At 38.7% G+C, this 15,092-nt stretch overlaps 1 non-coding gene across 1 annotated transcript; it reads left to right on the forward strand.

Moving 5' to 3' along the window:
* Positions 1–5,934: 5,934 nt before the first annotated feature.
* Positions 5,935–6,041, forward strand: LOC143852157 (small nucleolar RNA R71). Its single transcript, XR_013236722.1, has one exon. It is a non-coding gene; the product is annotated as a small nucleolar RNA R71 (small nucleolar RNA).
* The last annotated feature ends 9,051 nt before the right edge of the window (positions 6,042–15,092 follow it).

The raw sequence follows: 15,092 nt of genomic DNA on the forward strand, positions 1-15,092 counted from the left end.
AAGGCCATTTTCAAAATGTCTTCTGATTTGATTCTCTACTGATGATATCCCGATCGAAGATCAATCTTGAAAAACACACATGCCCCTTACAATTGATCAAACAAATCATCTATCCGCGGAAGCGGATATTTATTCTTTAGGGTAACCTTGTTTAATTCCCTGTAATCTGTACATAATCTCATACTTCCATCTTTCTTCTTAACGAACAACACTGGTGCTTCTCATGGTGAAACACTAGGTCGCACAAAACCCTTCTCTAAGAGTTCTTCCAACTGATTTTTCAATTCTTTCATTTCTAAAAGTGCCATACGATATGGGGCCTTAGAAATAGGCGCCGTTCCAAGAGCTAGGTCAACAGTAAATTCAACTTCTCTATTCGGAGGTAGACCTGGAAGGTCTTCGGGAAACACATCTGCAAATTCCCTAACTATAGGGACGTTCTCAATCTTCATATCATTATCATTGACCTCAACTACTGAGGCCAAGAAAGCTTTACAACCTTGTCTAAGATGTCGACAAGCTTGCATAGCTGATAAAACTATAGGAGTCGAGTGAGCTCCACTCCCTTCAAAACAAAACTTCTCTTCTCCCGGAATTTCAAAAGTCACTACTTTCTTATTACAGTCTACAAATGCATAATGGGTAGACAACCAGTCCATACCCAAAATCACATCGAAATCAGACATCTCTAGCAAGATGAGATCTACTAAAATTTCTCTATTTCCAATTCTGACAGGACACATTTTACTAATTCGATTAGCCAAAATTTCTTTTCCTATAGGTGTGCTAACACACAAGTCATAGTCAAGGGGTAAAGTAGGTAAACAGTGAAGTGCAGCAAAAGCAGACGAAACAAACGAGTGTGTCGCACCAGAATCAAATAATACATAACCATAAGAGGATGGTATAGGCAAAGTACCTGATACTATTGTGCCAACAGCCTGAGCATCTTTATGAGTGAGAGCATAAGCTCGAGCTGGAACACGAGGTCTTTCATTCCTTTTCTGCCCTTGAGAATTAACAGGACCAACTCTACTCCGAATAGTCTGAGTCTGAACTGTCTGAGTTCGAACCGTAGGTTTCCCCTGAACTGATTGGGCATCGCCTGCTGGATGAGGACACTCTGCAATTCTGTTGCCTACCTCACCACAACGAAAACAAGCCCCAGTATTCCATCTACAGGTGTCAGTAGGATGATTCTTCCCACAACGTTCACATTTAGGGACAACTGATCTATTCAGTACTGACTTATTCTGATAGCCCCCACGATTTTCTTGCTTTCCTCTAGGCTCTTTGAAAGCAGGAGATTTGGGCGCTTGCTGATTCGGGGCTGATCCCCTAGGAGCTTGTCCTTTATTTTCACCTTCTCTATTTCTTTTCTTCTGATTAGCTTGAGCATAGGCTCTAGCTTCCTAATGAACTGCTTCAAGTTTCTTAGCCCTTTCCACCAGTTCTTCATATGATTCATGGGCAGTAGATCCATCGATCCCCTTCTTCAAATACATAGCCAATCCAAATTCGAATTTATTTCTCTTGGCTTCATCGTCAGGTACCAAAGAAGGTACAAAACGAGCCACCCTATCAAATTCCGCTTCGTAATCATCCACAGTCATATCTCCCTGTACAAATTGGGTAAATTCCTGATGCATGCGGTACAGAGTGCCGCGAGGAAAGAATCTCGCAAGAAACTCGGTGTGAAACGTCATCCAAGTGAAAGGTCCCTGATGGTGCTCATATTTTCTTTAGATTCCCTTCCACCAATGAAGGGCTCTCCCTTCCAACATATAGGTGGCATATTTCATCCTGTCTTCATTTCTATTACGATTCATTGCCTCAAAGGCCTTTTCAGCATTCTCTAACCAGGACTCGGCATCATTTGCCGCAGTCGATTCCTTAAAAACTTTTGGTGAAAGCCTCATTAATTCAGAAATTCCAAAAACTTGATGTGGCTGTCCTGCCACTGGTGGTACTTGAACTTGTGGTTGATGATGCTGTTGATTTGCCAATCCAATCATGGCTCTCATAAAGTTCCTCATCTCAGTACTTTCTTGTTCAATATCATTTTGAGGCAAAGGTGCCTCAGGATTTTCATTCTGTGCTTGACGTCCCTGATTCAGAGGGTTCTGATTTACTTGATCCTCTTGAACCCCTTGATTTTGATTTCCTTGAATCTCTGGCTCTCCTTGAGCCACATTCTGATCTCCCTCGATAATGTCATTGAGGGCTCTAGTACAATTGGCTCGAGTTCCACGACCATCACGTCCTTCTCGAGTTGCCATAATCCTAAATCCAATTCAATAGAATGCTTGATCAGTAACTATCTAGAATAGACCTACATACATATATCGTATTCATATAGTAATACAAAACATTCCGATTTGGAAGCAATATCTATTCATCACATATTCCTAATGACTCTTACCCAATCACAAACTCGCATGCTTCCCAAGCGTCCCCAGGTGCATTTGAATTTATAATTAGGATTTGATAGCGTACTGATTTATGTGTTGTCAGGCGTCCCCAATACATACAAACCTATCAAGAGCTTCCTAATTGCTCCTTATTTAAATCCCCAATTCTCACTGTCAAAGTCCTTTGTTCAGATAATTCTACCTAGGACCTAAAGCCTAGGCTTTGATACCACTTTTCTATCACGCCCCAAACCCCACCCTGGGCGTAGGACATGACAGCGCGATACACCGGTAAGACAAGTCCCACAAATGTACAAGGCTACAAAGCAGATAACAAAAATAACCTGGCATTCACAATTAAAATGTATATCAAATTTAATCTAAGCGGACCCATCAGAGTCAAATCAAATCTCATCTCTCCCCAAGAGTCAAACAAATAAATAATAATGTCTTTACATTTTATTCAAAGTACTCACTTCCTAATGAACGAAAAATAAATAAACTAAATTAGTCGTTTGAGCCAAAATCCAAATCCCAGCTAAGCGTCCTGTTCCTCGTTAACCTCACGAGGGCCAAGACCTGAAAATGTTAAATAACCACAGTCAGCTGAAAAGCTCAGTACATAATAAAGCACTACTCTAAGCACAGTCTGACAAGATTCAATAGGGTCAGATAGTCAAAGTCAAGTTCAAAGGTCTTAGCTATTCATTAGGCATAAACAGTTATAAGTGCACGTTAAATATGGTGCTAAATTGAAGGTGCAATAAAGCAAATTCAAAGTCTAAGTTCGGATCAAAGTCGGAGATTTCAGAGTTCATGTACAGAGGGTTCATAGTTCAAATACACTTCAGAGTCATCGACATGGTTCAGAAGACATGTTATTGGTTATACACCAACAGTCCACGGTGTTCGGAATCAGTTCCTGAAGTTTAGATACAAGTCGACAGGGCCAGCGTTTTATCCCACTGACGGGCCAAAAGTTCCAGTGTACTACCCCCACGGTGGGTCCAGAATTGCCAAATGTTTTACCCTCATATGGCAGGGTCCAGAAATCATCCAAGCCTCCACAGAAGTGTTCAAAAGTGTCCAAGGTTTATATTCAAATGGTTCAAAATATTTAAAGTTCAAACTGATAGTTCACAGGTTCAGAGTTCAGAACAGATGTTCATAACAGTATTTCAGAACAGTTATTTCAAAGGTTCTAAAGTAGTAATAGGTAAGACAAAATGGCATGCTGAACTCAAAGCTAGTTCAAAAGTTCAAAAGTGTCAATACAGATTTCCAAAGTCAATGTGAAGAGGGTTTACGAATACCCAAAGTAGTACGTTATTACGTACCTCAAAGATGCTCGATTCCTTTCTTAATTCGGATTACGATTCAATATCCTGATCTGAACAAGGCATAAGTAACAAATAAGGACCCTAAAAGGGTAACCCATTCTATGGCTGTTTTTAGTATTTTGGTGATATCATTATTGTAAATTTTCCAAAACTTATTGAAATTATTTTTAACAGAAAGATGACGTTTTCAGCATATGCGTAGAGTACAAGAGCGTCCAAAACGGACAAGAAACGAATAAGTTATGAATTTCTGAAGTTTTGGAAAAATTGTCGCCCCGGACGTCTGGGAATGTCCGCGGATCCATTTGTTGCCAAACTTGGTACTTACGGACGTCCGCAATTTTTCCGGACGTGAGCCCCATGCGCGGACCCAGATTTCTCTGAAACGCGATTTTTCACCGTTTTTGTAACTAAAACAACCATAACTCTTTCGTTTGGGGTTCAATTTGCGCGAGGCCGAATCCGATGGATTCGTATCGACGAGAGAAATCCATCAAACTCGACTTCCCACTCCGAATTCGAACACACGATTTATGAAAAATCGCTAAAGATCTGAATTCAGATTCTTATATATCGATTTTGAGTTCGTTAGAATTGTAAATCAATATTAGATCCAAGAAAACTCAAGATCAACCCAAAGATTCGTATTTCTAATCCATATTAGTCAAAGTTCTTATTTCTTTTTCTTTTCAAATCCTCGATTTAGAGTTTCTAATTATCCAAAGCTTTCATAGTTCATAGATCTTACCTGGATTCGCGGTTTCAACTCTGAAATTACGATCTCCTTGCTCTGCTTCTTCTCTTTCTCTGATTTCTCTTTCTAGGGCTGCACAACCGTTTAGGGTTTGTTTAACCACAAGTTAATCTATTTATAGGCTTTATTAAAAAGCCATAATCAGAGTCAAATTTGAACGGACAGAAACACTCCTCTTTATCAAGTTGGGACGAAAATTTAAGTGGGGGGTATTTTGGGTATTTACACTTTTGGATGAGAGGTAGTGTTCAAATAGCTTTGTTTTTATAGGAAGAGATATTTATCAGTTGGACTCACGTGTAGTCAGGATTGGCCAAAGTGAAAGAGACTTATGATTTTTTTGGGTAGTTGGACTTATGGAAATTTAGTCAGGATGCTGCATGTGGCTCTGCCCCTGCTCTATCTCATGTGTCACTATATATTAAATCTTCCAAAAAGATGGCAACAATTTTCCACGAAAAATTTGAAAGCCTACACTGAGCTATAATGCATTCTAAAAATGGATGACTCTTCTGAAAAGGCGGCCAAAATTTTCCACGGAAAATTTAGAAACTAACAACTGAGCTATATTCAATCTTAAAATGGAGTACCCCTCAACAGGGGTGGAGCCACATGTAACATAAGGGGGGCAGCTGCCCCCCTTGAGTTGGTCTTTTCGAAAAAATCCTTAAGGCCTCAGGGTTTTGGCTAGGATCGCCCCCTTGTTTTTTTGCCAAAAATTAGGCGCAAAGGAGAAGGGTTTGTGCGGCAAAGTTGGGAAGTTCTATGCTTTTTTCTAAGGAAGCTATGCGTGCCGACTCTCCTTGTTTTTGAAAACCCGGCGGTTGCTGATTTGAAACATTATTAATCATGGGGTTTTGAAAAGTAGGAGGGGAAGGGGATGGCCGAACAAAAGTGGGAGGGAAGGTGGGCCTAGGTTGGCCGAATTGGCCTTGGAAATTAGATGGTCCACCTTGACTCCATGAAAAGTTGGGATGATTTCTCCATCCCGAATTATAAGTGCTAGAATAAGGATTATTAGAATACAAAGCACTTACATTCTCATTAGAATTACCAAATTTAGCAAGAGTTGGGCACTCTTCCATGACATGGTCCGTGGCTTGACACCAACTACACATAGGAACACTATGTGCAATTTGATTGACTTGTGAAGGTCCTTTGACAATGATGGCTTCTAGCCTTTTGATTAGGCTATCAAGATGGGCCTCTTTTGCCACGGCACCCTCTATTAGAAATCCCTTGCTTGAAGTGGCTCTCTCACCGTCTTGAGTGGATTCCCACTCTCTTGTTTTTTCCGCCAAATCAAGTAAGAAGTTCCATGCCGCGGCCTCATCCGTGAAAGATGTAAAACCGACACATGGATTCAAGAAGTTGCTTTGTTTGGTAATCTATGCCCTCATAAACAATTTGGCATAAGTGCCACAAATCAATTCCATGGTGAGGACACCCTTGGAGTATATCTTTGAACCTCTCCATAAATTTAGAAAATGACTCTAATGGCTTTTGTTTGAATTGTAAAATATCGTTCCTAAGCTTATTAGTTTTATGTAATGGAAAAAACTTTTTTTAGGAAAGCGACGGCGAACTCCTCCCAAGTGGTGATGGAGTTCGTTGGTAAGCTATAGAGCCACTTTTTGGCTCCATCCTTGAGTGAAAACATAATAAACCGCAACTTTACCGCATCATCGGTAAGTTGTTGCAACTTAATCAAAGCACATACATCTTCAAACTCACGCAAAAATAAATAAGCATCCTCCGAAGGGAGGCCATGAAAACGAGGAAGCAAATAAATAAATTGCGATTTTAGCTCAAAATTATTGCCCTGTGCAATCGGCAATCTAATGCAAGAAGGTTGCGCGGTTTGGGCCTGATAGAAGTGATCGCGCAAACTCTTGGGCGTCTCTTGTTCTTCCGCCATGACTACTTGATGCAGATTTGATGCGATGTCTTCCGCCGTCTCTAACCGGTTTGCTCTTTCTAGTGATTGGCCGAGTTCCGCACCCAACCTGCACTCATAAACACAAGAAAACTAAGTAAGAGGTATGGATAGCCAAGAAACCAAAAATATAACTAAACTAAAAAAAACTACTAATCTAACACTTCGAATAATTAAGATTCTAATGCAACTCTCTTCCCCGGCAACGGCGCCAAAAACTTGTTAGAGAAATTAAATAACCGCAAGTGCACGGATCGTGTAAATACGGGTCGAACTCAGGGAAGAGAAATCTAGTTGTCAATCCTATTCTTGTACCGATTAGAATACTAGCTTTGATATAATGTTGCCTGGAATGGACTCAGGATTTCCGTGGACTTATACCTCGGAGCCAACACTATATATAAGCATATATTCTATTCAATCTAATAATCAAATTCAACTACGATCTTGATTTGGAAATCTTAATTTAGGCAAAGTGTACCAAAATTCTAATGATCTTTATTAACTACTTATCTAATTTAATTAGAAAAGTAAAATTCTAAAGACCTAAGTTAATTGGAAAATTGCAAAAGTAATTTGGAATAGTGTAAAAACCTTAATTCAATATAAAAGATTACTTAGGGTTAGAATCCACCATGGGTCTGGATTAGATTGATTAATTAAAACAACTCTTGAATTAGGTTGAAAATCCAACTAAATAGTCAATAAATTATAAGATCTAAAAGATGTCATTATTTATGAGTATTTAATCGAATTAACCCTCTAATTTATATTAATTATATAGAATTTAATCTTTGTCAATCAACAATCATCCATACGAAAGGGGAAAGCCAATGGCATGGATGGTTGGGATTTGTACAAAAATAAAACCCTACATAATTTGTTATATAATCGACTTGTTTTAATTACTTCTCTTTCTCCTTCCCCATGGCTTCATCTAAACCCTAAGTATAATGGGTTTAGCTACTCATGGAGAAGAGGAAAGAAAAACAGAAAATGAAATAAAAAGAGAGAGCCATTGAGAGAAAGTGAGAGAAGAGAGAAGAAACAATAATAACTTCTTTAATTGATATTTGAACAAAAATACATTGAATTAGAATAAAAATAAAGAACAAAGAGTAGAAACACTTAGACTCAAAATCCCTCTAAGCTATGCCGAACGTTTCTTGCTTTTGCTCCCTTCTTTGGTTGGTTTGGGTATTGAGAGATATATAGATGCTGATGAGAATACCCAAGAGAAGTTCAAAAACGTCTAATCTTGCCAACCGCCTGCAATTCTTCTTCCAAATTGATATATGTAGCTTTCCAACGTGGGCATAGTTGCTCGGTATAGGATGTAAGTGGGTCCCACATAGATTCACGTTTTTGCAAAGAGATAAATTGGAAACTACTATTTTCCAAGTATTGCAACAGAGAGAATAGCCCAGAACGTTAAAACCGAGGTAGCTTTACGTAACTTTACCCAATTTAGGAAGAGTCCCGCACAAGATGCCAAAACTGTGGCCATGTTAATCTCTTCCTTCCACCAATAGAAACTTGCTATTTGTACCCCCTCTTGGCTTGAATAACACAACTACCCTTCCATGCACTGTGGCAAATATTCATTCTCATAATATGATCCAAACGGTCCAAAAGTGGCTACAAAGAAACAAACAAATATGGCAACAGCTTCCCTTCATGTGCACGCCATTCAAATTGATAGTGGCACCATTATGTTAAATCTGCACCATGGTCAAATTCCATGGAATAGTTTAATATCTCAATAACAAATGGGCCCCACTTGTGCCAAAACGTCTTGTAGTTGTTGCCTTTTTCTTTTACCATGCATAATTGGTAATAAAAAAATGGCATGCAAAAATAGCAACGTGGGTTACTTCCAATAAAAGAATCCTTCTTTGTTCCATGGCCATGCAAATATAGTAAATTTTCATGCTATTCTCTTTGTTGCTATTATGCAAAATTGACCAAGTATGCATGCTAAAAAAAACGATCTTGGTGGGTCATACCATTGGCCGAAAGTTGCTCTTTTTTTTTTTTCTTGTAATGAGAGAGAGAGAGTATCATGAGATGATCCAACTGTCCATTTCGATGGGCTGCAATATAAATCAATAACGCCCCTCAAATTATCTCCGTAGGTTGATTGAAACCGCTCAATTGATGGACGACAACGTAAATTAATGGCGCCCCTCAAATTATTTCCCAAGGCCGATCTAATCCGTTCACTTGAATGGGCCGCAATATAAATGGGGCGTGTCCTATTAATCAGTTACATGGATGATCCAAACCATCCATTTTGTAAGCCATCATTTCCAGCATGAGATGATCTAAACTGTCCGTTTGGCGAGCCGTCAAATGGATGATTCGAAGCATTCGTCTTGTGGGCTGCAATCTAAATTAGTTGTGACCCCAATATTATTTCCAGAAGATAATCTGAACCGTCTACTTTATAACCCACTATTTAAATTAGTTGCACTCATAAAATGACTTTCCAAGGCTATTTCGAACCAACCAATTGGTGGATCGTAAAATAATTCGAACCCTTCAAATGATGAGCTACAATGATGGTGTTCTCATATTTGATATTTTCTTTAGAATTTCATCTCTTTAGCTCCATTTCTGTAAAAATTCATAAATAACCCTGAAACACCAAAAACAGACAAAATACCTTAGTAGCACCGCTTTAAATGAGAAAAATGCATATTTTTCCTACCTACAATTCACACATAAATGTGTTCATCATTGCACGTTGCACCTGCGTGGATGGGCAAGATTGTATGCGTTGCTTCCACGTGGAGGGGGAGAATGTTGGGGGTTTCACGTGAAAGCAAAGATCCCACATCGGTAAAGTGGTTAGATGTGGATGGGCTTATAAGGATTCAGACACTCTCCCCTTAAAGGCTAGCATTTGAGGGCGAATTCTATGCGGGTCCCAATAGCTGCCACCTCCTGAAATGATACAGGTACGTTAGGGTCTCGCCCACGTGAGGGAGACTCTCTAGTGTGCGGAGCAATATTTAGATTTTCCTCGAGGAAAGGATTTTCCTGGTTAGAAGTCCTTTTATCGTGAGTGCCAGTGCTTTCAGAAGCGTTTGATTCACTAGCATTTCTAGAAGCACTGGGGCCCGTAGTTTTATTCCATGTATTATGAGCCATTAAATGCCATGCAACTCACTGGGCCCCACCGGACGTGCCACAAAATGGGTGTTCGGTCTGAAATGCGTGTGCGCGTGTGCGTGCGTGTGCACGTGTATATGTGTACGCGCGCGAGTGCGTGCGGGATTGCCTACCTCTCTCGAGGCAAGAAATTGGAAGCTCAATTCGAGGGGCATGATGACCGAAACGTTTCTTTTCCCTGGGATTGGATTTCAAGCGATTGAGAAGAACAGAGATTTTTAGGTGCAAAGTGCGACGCTAAAAGTAAAGAAAGGGGTGTCTACATGCGCAGGGCGTGAATGACACTCAAGATCAACAGACCATTTGACTCAAAACACGTGACAAAACAAGCACGAACCAGGCGCCAGTGTTGAGAAGGTGAATTCATTGCTTCTTTAATCTGGGTACAGCTACAGCTACAGCTACGAAAAAGAAAACAGATACAAGTGTTGGAAAGGTAAAAGATAAAAAGCTAATACATGTTTGGATTTTAGTTATGGGACCTCTTCCTTGCAGACAGACGCCTTCTTATATAGTTTTATTCGGGTAACCGCTCCTCGTTACCACATGTTCTTCTTGGAAGGAAACTTTTTTGGTAACAACCCATGATGGGTCACCTTATTCTCACGTCCTCCATAGTCCAGGTAGTTATCATCCACCATCCCATGATTGAGAATAGCCATGCCACATCCTTGAGTTATCCCAAGCAGATAGCATCGTGATAACTCGGTCAAATTTGACCGATTGTCTCTCTTAACATGAACATGCTCTAATGGAACATTCAATAACTGCCCATCTTTATAGGTCCTGGTACACGCACGTTATCCAGTATGTCCATTAAGTGCCATCTTGGCACATAATCCTGTTGAAGGTCACTTATTCGGTCATGGATGACAGATTAAATCCCAAAATGGGTGTAAGCAATTTTATTTTGAGAAGGAGTAAATTACAGACAGAAATAAACCACACTGATTGGACATTCTCCGGTCCTTACACTCAAAACAGTGCATTTTGGGCCGTAAGAAATCCTAAATCCTAGGTGGCATGCTTTTCTTGCTCGATCTGGTGTTGACAGGGATGTTCTTATGATCTTTATCCCCTGAGAAGATTTGCTTTGCCTTCATTTCCTTGTATTTTTGCTTGTTTTTTTAACTTCTGGCTTGGTTAACTTGGGCTTCCTTGCTCTTGCTGTATTCTATTTTTATTTTATAATATTTTCATTATTAAAAAAAAGAAATCCAAGGTGAGCCCATAAAGGTAGATGATCCAGATTGATCAAATTCGGAATTGACTTATAAAATGGATGCAATACATTCATACCATAATGAGGAGAACCACAGATTATTTCTCTAATAGTAGTCTTGATTTGTGTATTCAAAAGAACAGTGTTCAAGAGATCAGTATTTAGACGGTGTAAGCCCTTATAGTCCCTTATTTTTTTTAAAGTACTGTACCGACCACACCATAGGATGATCCACACCGTCCATATGTGGACCATAACGTAAATAGGTTGTGCCCAAACCATCATTTCTATAGGATGAACCTAGCGCTCCGATCTATAGATGAACTGCATATTATGGAAACATCTATAGATCGGAGGGCTAGGATCATCCTATGGAAATGGTTTTTTGGGCACGACCTATTTACGCTATGGCCCATCACATGGACGGTTTGGACCATCCTAGTGTGGTCTGTACTGTACAGTACTTTTTGAAAAATAAGGGACTATAAGGGCTTACACCGTATAAATACTCATTTAAGAGAACAGTCAAGCATGTAAACTTATACTCCAAACCCACATAAATAAACAACTTTGAATTGCAAAAAATAGAGATACTCATCAGTGTAACAATGGTATTTACAAAACAATCCTAAACACTACAGGACTTTTCATATTAACAATTGATGCAGTTATTTGCCAAACAATTTGAAACAGGAAAACATTACCTAAATGACTACATGATTCAAACAATCTGTAGTTATTGTCAATGAAAAAGTTAAGTACTGTTGGAGTGAAGATGATTCAACAAGTTCTTCGTCAACCTCAAATATTATTAATGAGCTGGAATATATTCCTTCCATATGGATGGGATTTGAGCCTTTCGGAAAATGGTCTGATGGCAGTTATCAGAGCATGAAGTTCCATTCCCTGTTTGCAGAATCAACAAATTCATATGAGTTTTAGCTAACATAATGAATACTTCTCTTAATTTTTACTCAGAATCAAATATCATAGTAAGATGGAGGCAGTGTGGAAGAACGCATTTCACCTTGGCTTTTTTTATTGCATTCTGGATGACATAGTTTCCATATTTGTTGCGGGCAACTTGTTCTAGTTTCCCACTTTTCACAAGATCATTAATCACAAATCCAATCCACAGTGATTTTATGCATTTTTCTACAATATGGCTGCTACATTTTTGCATTGATAATGGCACATAGATGCCCTTTAGACAATTTCATATTATTTCGATAAACTTTGGGTGTTGAAGTGAGAGAACTTTCTGAAAGTTAATCAGTTTTTTGTTCTTGACTGAAAGCCTAAGCTTCATTGGCAAAAATAAGGATAAAAAGGAAAAATAAAAACCATCAATATTCAACTTGTTCTAGTATGTTTTCTTAAATCAGGATTTGAGATACAAAGATAAAAAGAAAGAGATTGTTACCCAAAAGGGTCTTGAGAGAGGAACTCAGAGTTCTTTGTGATTACTTTTAGCAGGGCATCTCTGAATTCAAATTTGGAGAAGTCAATGCACTCATTTAGGCATAGACATCCATGTTCATCTGTTGCCAAATCCAGCCAATGCTTCACAGCGACTTTAAATATGAACTGTTAAACGATGATACAAGTTATGATATGAAACAAAAAGCCTTACAAGTTATGCTATGAAACAAAAAGCCCATAGATGTCTAACAGGGAAATTTTACTTTAATGGATGGATACAATCTGAGTTCATAGGAAGAGCTTCGAAAAAGAACTCTCGCAACCGAAAAATGATACAATTTCTTTTTTTGTACAGCTGTACATGTACAAAACCATATGAAAAAAGAAGAAGACAGCACATGCTCTAGACTCTCAAAGATACAGAATTAGTAATTAGTAGTTCATAATGGGACTATTCAACGTGGGATGGCAAACCGGGGTTTATTTTATCCTTGGATAAACTTCCTATGATTTGTTCATGTCGGCCTCTATTCTTGGATAAAATATTAGCAGAAAAAAGTTGGTGAAAAGCAGGCAAGTTAATTTAGTTCATTCCACTCATTGTTGTAATTTAAGACAAATACAGGTACTAATCTTTATTGTTTATTCATCTCCATCAATACCGTCAGCCTAATACTTAATGTTTAAAAAAAATTAAGATTAGAAACATCCCTGTGGGACCGATTTGAGATTCCAAGACATACAACTCAGTGACAATAGGACATTAAAAGTGCTAGAGTTAGTGCCCTAAAAACCAGTGTAAATTTATTGAATATCAATAAAGTTTTTATTTAATGACAATATTGGGTATTATTATTTGAATATATGAGATGTGTTTGTGATATTGATACATATTTGTCCTTGGGTGGCAAAGTAGGAATGCCATGCTCAGAGATTCACAGATCTCAGGAAGCAAGGAGATATGGAATTCCGGTTCTTTGCAGACCTTAAAGGTTCATAGTTGGGGACAAGATTGGACATCTTCTCCTGTATACAACTAACACCAATCTAGCCTACATGCACGTGTCATGGAGTGGCTTATCTCAGTCACTCGAGTAGTTGACCCTAAGCTAGAAGAGTGGGTGCGACGATGGGATCGCGCACTGAACAGGATCACATTAGATTAGCTTGTGGACAGGAGATAGTAAGGCTATTCTACTAGACAGGACCCTTTACATGTCCTTTGACCTGAGGGATCATATTACTCTGTGGGCACGTCTTTCTTTCTTGGTCTATTTAACAGTGGTTCCACTAGGGATCACTTAAGGGTAGTACTGGAATGTTTGACAAACCTTCGAGATTAATAAGGATACCCGACATGGGATTCTCCACCCAAATTATTGGGGATCATCTACAGTTTTTGTCAAGAGCAGTAGACCTATGATATTACCTGGCCAGGTGGATTTGATAAAAGGTTTATCAAAGGTTTTACAAATGCATTTGCAGGTCAAAGCTATGTGACTAAACGGTATACCAAGAGTGGGCCGGGGTAACAAAGTCCACCCTCCGTAGGACCCAACTTGGTAGATGAGGAATGGAGAAGGGACTTGCACATTTTAGATGTGGTTTGGGGTAAGATGGTTTAACGGTAATCTTCAGAGTTACGTCTCGATAGAGGCCACTGACACAATGCGATTGTAGCATTGACTACGGAGCAAGATCGCAGTGGGGCCCGCTTATTCGGTTCTGCAGGATCTACCGTTGAACTCCTGCAACGATCCCACTCACTACGCATTTGACCCATATGTATCTATTGGATACGGGTCCCGCATTTATAGAGTTGCACACACGAACTAGGTTCGTGACATTTGAAAGGGAAAGATATACACATGAAAATGATGGGTATATAATAAAGTATTTAATATAAATACTTGGATTGGTTAAATTTTAACTAAGGACATAAAGGGAATTATATATTGGGGCTTTATTGAATAAAGTAATAGAATGGACTTTTGTGTAAATAAAATATTGTGATGTGTTGGGTGGGTCCCATCCATAAACGTCCAACCATATTTGGGATTTTTATTACATAAAAGGAATGTTGAAAATCTGATGTTTTGCATGGATCGGATAATGAAAAAGGATTGTTCATATAAGCACATGCATGGTAAGAAAGGGAGAGAAGGATATATTATTTAAATGGAAAGTATATACATATGCATGTGAATGTGCATGGATAGATAAAGGCAAGTTTTTAATATTAGAAGTTTGTCTTTTATGGCGACATGCCATATTCCTTTTCTTGGAATTCAAGCCATGCAACAATCCAACGGTTTTAAAAGAGTTTCCAAAAAGGTAACGATTACTTATTCTTTGTGTATCTAATGTTAGTAGTTTACTAAGTATTTCACATTTTTATGGAAACAAAGCTAGGGTTATTTGGTAATAAAAATTCACTATATAAAGAGGTGTCTGACGAATTTTTTGAACCACCGAAGTTGCTAGAATTACTTTGAGGAAATAATTCCAAGCACAATTCGTCCATTGCTTCTCTCTTTTCTTATTGTTCTAAAACTACAATTTTAAGGTAATTTTTGCATTCAATAAAGCTCCAACAAAAGACAATTGATTCCATCTCTTAACAACTGATTTAGACCAGTAAATCAAAGAGAACAATCGTTGTTCTCATTCCCTTTTGCGAAAGGATCCCATCGGATCAACCTGCGGCGTTCGCAGCAATTAGATTGCGCTCGGCGATTCGAGGAATAGATCAACCAAACGATCAATTCCGCGATCACAAATAAGGTATTTAATATTATCTTTGTATTTCTTTTATCATCATGAGATCATCTAG

Source organism: Tasmannia lanceolata, unplaced genomic scaffold, assembly GCF_043159265.1.
Source record: "Tasmannia lanceolata isolate RefF3 unplaced genomic scaffold, GAP_Taslan_0.1 ptg000018l, whole genome shotgun sequence".
Taxonomy (NCBI): domain Eukaryota; kingdom Viridiplantae; phylum Streptophyta; class Magnoliopsida; order Canellales; family Winteraceae; genus Tasmannia; species Tasmannia lanceolata.